We start from the raw sequence: 7,046 nt of genomic DNA on the forward strand, positions 1-7,046 counted from the left end.
TATGTCTTCTGTGGAGAGCGAATAGCTTAACATTCAGGATTCAGCTATTAAATCCAGTTGTTTATTCTGTTTCTTTAAACGTGTATACATTATTAGAGTGGGGAAAGAAAAAGAATGAGAAATTAATTGTGAGAATGTTTAAATATGAGTACAAAACTTTCTGGGAGATGATGCAAACAAGAAAAAGAGGAAAAAAACATGGAAATGAAGAAATTAAATATTATCAAGTAAAATACTAACATGAAAATAAAAAAATATGATATAGACAAAGATAGAAGGATGTGGTGTAATAATGTGATGAAACAATATTATTGTGTACATTCACTGGAAATTTTACTAAAAGAAGTGATTAAAGTCATTAAAGTAAGGAAAAAAGTTGTGTATCAAGACAATAGAGTTGCAGGATTTCCTATGGAGACAGGTAATAAGTAAGCTACCAGTAAAGGGCACTATATCATATAAAAAGAAAATTGAAAGAGTGTATTTATTTTGTGTGGAAGAAGAGACAACAGAGCATTTTTTTTAAATCTAAATGAGTGGTGAAACTCTAGAAAAAGTTCTGTGAATAAAATATTTTTACAATATTAATGACGAAAACAATATATATTATGAATATGATTATGTATGAATATTGTAAGAACAAGAAGAAAGAACATGTAAGAAAGGTAGATAAGAACTTATTTTATGTAATATGGGTTATTTGGAATGAAATACTGAACTTTTAATGGAAAACAAATTTTGTCAGACATATTGTGAAACATTACATTGTTATTGTAGAAGAAGGAATGGTGGTTGATTTTGAAATAATAAAAACAAGGATGCTAAAAAAATAAATAAATACTAAAAAATAATAATTTGCATATATATGGTTGTAAATATGTATATTTTGTAAATATATAAATTATGCTTTTTATATTGTGTTAACTCATTACATCCAAGTGACGCCTCCAGATACATCTGCAATTAACTCCTACTGACACCTCCAGGCATCAAATATTGCTTGTTCATATTTGCATCAATAATTCCAAAACCATGCTATGTACAAGGTTTAAAAGATTTCATCTTAAAGCTTACACAATGGCAAACTCAGCAGCATTAATATTTGATCTCTGTCTAGTGCAGGTAAAGAGATATTAAATGTTGTTTTTATGATATGAATTTATAAAGATATAATTTTCACATCTCTAAATTTCTGAACAACCAAGTAACACAGACAAAACTCCTTAGCCTGATATGGAAGCTTTCAGCTAGATGAATAAAATGCTGTTGACAGTATGTGTGTAACTTGAATGATTGCTGAGATATTGTAAGTTGTTTGCAACATATTACAGACGTAATAGTTCCTGTGTTTACTGTGAATTATAAAATTCAGTTTAAGACTTAGACCCTAAAGAATACTACTACTATAAAAATACTTTGTGCTGAATGTTTTTTTCATTTATAATTCTTTCATAACGCCTATGGTTCCAGAGATATGCACATTTGTTTGAAATGTGAGGACAAAATTTGATTCTGTTAAAAGGCTTAGGCTCCGCCCATTGGAAGTTACAGTGCAAACTTCTTGAGATACACTGCAGTGAATGAGTTAAATAAAGAACCTCTACGCTTTTTGGTATGTGCTATGGGATGTTTTATATCCATCTGAGCTACTACCAACTAAGGAAGATGAAGTATGACAAACTCTGGAGTTCAGCAGCCTCCCATTATGCTGCATTGCAGTATTAGCAATTGATCTTGGTATTGGAACAGAACTAACTACCTTCTGCATCAAAATGTGAGTGTGCTACCTGTTGCACCACTGACACTATAAGTAACATAATATGCTCTTTTATATACTCAGCCATGGACATATAGACTACCTACCTGTTCCAAACATTGATGATCACAATGTCTTCCTAAACAATGAGATGCATGAAGATAATTCTAAATTACTTTGTTCTTACTTTCTTACAGTAGTTTTTAATACCACCCAGTCTCACACATTGACTGTCCAACTCCCGCTGTTTTGGACAAAATGTAAATGGAAGACTTTCAAATCTAGTAGGAATTAAAGAAGTCCATGAAGCAACCTTGACATACTGCAAACCTATGAAATAAAATTTATAATCATATAAGCTTTGACGATCAAGACTTCATTTGAAATGCAAATTTCTATAATCTGTTTCTAGTGATGCTAACTTGAAACACATTCCACAGATAATGCCATGTATGTATATCTATATATATATATATATATATACATATATGTATGTATGTAGATATGTGTGTGTGTGTGTGTCTGTGAGCATATATCTATCTATCTATATATATATATATATATATATATTGGTTTACTATCAAATGATTGAAAACCAAAAGACTGAATCCAAAAAAAGACAGAAAATTCAAAATACTGAATGATGGAATTTGCCTCTTCTTGACTGTTGTGCGATCTTGGAGTTGGTATATATAGTTAGCAGGGGGTGTGGGGGGCACAGCACCCCACATGAGGGGAGCAGTGGGGCTTGCCTCTTGCATTAAAAATGTATTCAGTATTTTGTATTTTCAGACTTTTTGGGATTCACTCTTTTGGTTTTCAGTAATTTGATAGTAAACCGTTTATCTATATGTATGCTTGTAACATCTTTAGATATTTGCTAAATATTAAGTTGCTAAGTGACCAGTAGGAAGCAGTATCATTTTAATGACCTGAAGTTTACTTACATAAGGAAGATATATTTTCTAAACCCATATTTAGTTTTAATCACTGAAATAACACTAATGTCCCAAATTTTCTGACAGTCAAAAGGAATCTTAATGCCCAAGTACATACATGGGGTAGTTGTACATAATGAGCAATCTCCCTCTTTGTGTAACGAAGTTTCTAAACAATCTAGTTAATGGAGATTATACTAATCTTTTCCAAGTTTAAATGCAGACCAGAAAAGGAGTAAACCAGTTTATGACTGAAAGTAGGGAATGGATATGTCTCTCAAGATATCATACCCAGGTTATGCAATCATTTGCAAAGATGGATGATGAAAATAGTTTAGCAGCTAGACAGGTAGCCTCTGCATGGGCCGAATGTGTCTTACATAAGCAGCTCATGTTTCATATCCTAAAATAAACAATAAAGGAGAGAGATGACAAACTTGGTTACTTGGTTAAACTTCTCTAAATGAAGGGATAATAGCTAAGAACATTTTATTAAAACACTCTAATCAGAGAATAGTAAATTAGCTGTCATTTTTCTGTAATACTAGTGCGTATATGGAAATGCACTACCGTTAAGATTAAGTAATTTCAGTCGGCTATAATAAACATCTGTGAAGACTGATGAGTCTTCTTCCAGCTTTTCCCGGTTAGGGGTCACCACAGCGGATCACCTGTCTGCTCATGACTGGCAGTGGAGTTTTATGGTGTCGAGTTTCCAGCCCAGCACCCAACCTTCCACAAAAGGCACACACTCACACCTAGGGCCAATTTAGAGTGTCCAATCCACCTGCATGTCTTTGGGATGTGGGAGGAAACCGAAGTACCCAGAGAAACGCACATGACCACCGGGAGGACATGCAGACTCCACACAGAAGGCACCCCAGCTGAGAATCGAACCAGAGAACCTCTTGCTGTGATGCAGCAATGCTAACTGCTGCACCACCATGGCCACCCATCTGTGAAGACTGATGAGTAAACACAGAAAATAGATGTTATATAAAATGTGACTGTATAAAGAACAAAGGCTGGGAAATGTGTTGTATTATTAAATAAAAGTTACTTCTACATAGTTCCCAATCTTCTTTATGCAGAATTTGTGTTGTGCTTTACTTAGAAATTGCTCCAGTTTTCATTTTTTCAGGGATCTTTAGTTGTGACATTCTTTGAACATTAAGTACTAATTTAATGAGATTTATACTTCCAAATCATCAGTTAATAAAGTCCCACTGCATGAAAGAGATGAAGTAAATAAAGACACATTGGCCTGTAAATTAAATTTTTTGCATATTTTTGCTTCTTAAGATGATTACATAGTTAATCAGTACTGCTACCTCTTCCGTTATTTAAGATAAATTATCTAATTAACAATAAAGGAAATTATGGGGAAATTCCCTTTTTATATCTGTTTCTTTGTAAGGATGTAATAAAGGAAGAACTAACGCCTTCTTACATGATTTATAGAAACCCAGTGTACACTAATGTGAACCAGGTTCTTTACCACTGCTACAGAGACAGTTTGCCAAACCATCTGACAAAGCACATTATTTTCCAAGAGTCCGGACATCTTTTTCCTCTACTTAGAGAGAGAACCTATAGAGTAGGAGACTGTTTTGATATCATCTGACTGATGTGTCCCCTCTGTCTTGAAAAAGGAGACTGTCCCATTTTTCTTCGATATGAGCAAACTGATTAGATTTTATTTTTTATAGAATGTGATGTTGGAGGTCTTTTTCCTTGCATTTCTTCTGTTTATACCTGTTACATCCAGAAAATTAGAGAACATTTGAATATTTGTTTCCAATAATGTTTCAGCCTTATTTTGATATCTGCTGTATATTGTTCAACAGTTTAACTAAAAGCATTCACATTTGGCAAAATAAATAAATAAATATATAAAATAAAATCTCCACTGTTATCATTTTTTACCTTAATAGATTGCAGTCATTTCTCAAACAGACTCTGCTTCACTATAGTCTCCTAAATAAAATGGATCATACCTCCATGTTGTCTTAGAAGTAATGTAGGAGAGAGTTTTAAGTTCTATCAGCAACTTAATCTTCTTCTTCATCCTGCTGGAAGTCTGTCAACTATGAGGTCATATGTAACATTATATAACACCATTTTTTAAATAGAGTAGGAGCTCAAATTATATTTCAAAGCAGAAATCCTTATGAAAAAGTATGCTGACACCTCCCCATGCAGAAACAGGATTAATGGCCCCCACACCCTCCCCCGGGTCCTTCAGAATGCTGTGGAGGTATTTCAGAATGCTGTGCAGGTACTTCAGAATGCTGTGCAGGTGTTTCAGAATGCTATGCAGGTACTGCAGAATACTGTGCAGGTGTTTCAGAATGCTGTGTAGGTTTTTCAGAATGCTGTGGAGGTACTTCAGAATGTTGTGCAGGTGTTTCAGAATGTTCTGCAGGTGTTGCAGAATGCTGTGCAGGTATTTCAGAGTGCTGTGCAGGTATTTCAGAATGCTGTGCAGGTATTTCAGAGTGCTATGAATGTGTTTCAGAATGCTATGCAGGTTTTTCAGAGTGCTGTCCAGGTGTTTCAGAATGCTGTGCAGGTGTTTCAGAATGCTGTGTGGGTATCTCAGAATGCTGTGCAGGTGTCTCAGAATGCTGTGCAGGTATTTCAGAATGCTGTGCAGGTGTCTCAGAAAGCTGTGCAGGTATTTCAGAGTGCTGTGGAGGTATTTCAGAATGCTGTGCAGGTACTTCAGAATGTTGTGCAGGTGTTTCAGAATGCTGTGCAGGTGTTTCAGAATGCTGTGCAGGTACTTCAGAATGTTGTGCAGGTGTTTCAGAATGCTGTGGAGGTACTGCAGAATGCTGTGCAGGTGTTTCAGAATGCTGTGCAGGTGTTTCAGAATGCTGTTCAGGTACTTCAGAATGTTGTGCAGGTGTTTCAGAATGTTGTACAGGTGTTTCAAAATGTTGTACAGGTATTTCAGAGTGCTGCGCAGGTGTTTCAGAATGCTGTGCAGGTGTTTCAGAATGCTGTGCAGGTACTTCAGAATGTTGTGCAGGTGTTTCAGAATGTTGTGCAGGTGTTTCAGAATGCTGTGCAGGTATTTCAGAATGCTGTGCAGGTGTTTCAGAATGCTGTGCAGGTATTTCAGAGTGCTGTTCAGGTATTTCAGAATGCTGTACAGGTGCTTCAAAATGCTGTACAGGTATTTCAGAGTGCTATGCAGATATTTCAGAATGCTGTGCAGGTATTTCACAGTGCTGTGCAGGTATTTCAGAGTGTTGTGCAAGTGTTTCAGAATGCTGTGCAGGTATTTCAGACTGCTGTGCAGGTGTTTCAGAGTGCTATGAATGTGTTTCAGAATGCTGTGTAGGTTTTTCAGAGTGCTGTCCAGGTGTTTCAGAATGCTGTGCAGGTGTTTCAGAATGCTGTGTGGGTATGTTAGAATGCTGTGCAGGTGTCTCAGAATGCTGTGCAGGTATTCCAGAATGCTATGCAGGTGTTTCAGAATGCTGTGCAGGTGTTTCAGAATGACTTTCAGGTGTTTCAGAATGCTGTTCATGTATTTCAAAATGCTGTGAATGTGTTTCAGAATGCTGTCCAGGTGTTTCAGAATGCTGTGCAGGTGTTTCCGAATGCTGTGTGGGTATTTCAGAATGCTGTTCAGGTGTTTCAGAATGCTCTGCAGGTATTTCAGAGTGCTGTGCAGGATATTTCAGAATGCTGTGAATGTGTTTCAGAATGTTGTGCAGGTACATCAGAATGCTGTGCAGGTATTTCAAAATGCTGTGCAGGCATTTCAGAATGCTGTGCAGGTATTTCAGAGTGATGTGCAGGATATTTCAGAATGCTGTGAATGTGTTTCAGAATGCTGTGCAGGTATTTCAGAATGCTGTGAATGTGTTTCTGAATGCTGTGCAGGTTTTTCAGAGTGCTTTCCAAGTGTTTCAGAATGCTGTGCAGGTGATTCAGAGTGCTCTGCAGGTATTTTGGAGTGCTGTGCAGGTATTTCAGAATGTTGTGCAGGTATTTCAGAATGCTGTGCAGGTATTTCAAAATGCTGTGCAGGCATTTCAGAATACTGTGCAGGTATTTCAGTGCTGTGCAGATGTTTCAGAATGCTGTGCAGGGTATTTCAGAATGCTGTGAATGTGTTTCAGAATGCTGTGCATGTATTTCAGAATGCTGTGAATGTGTTTCAGAATGTTGTGCAGGTATTTCAGAGTGCTCTCCAGGTGTTTCAGAATGCTGTGCAGGTATTTCAGAATTCTGTGCAGGTATTTCAGAGTGCTGTGCAGGTGTTTCAGAATGCTGTGCAGGGTGTTTCAGAATGCTGTGGAGGTATTTCAGAATGATGTGAATGTGTTTCTGAATGC

This window comes from Protopterus annectens, chromosome 8.part0 (assembly GCF_019279795.1).
Source record: "Protopterus annectens isolate FY-2018-M chromosome 8.part0, PAN1.0, whole genome shotgun sequence".
NCBI lineage: Eukaryota > Metazoa > Chordata > Ceratodontiformes > Protopteridae > Protopterus > Protopterus annectens.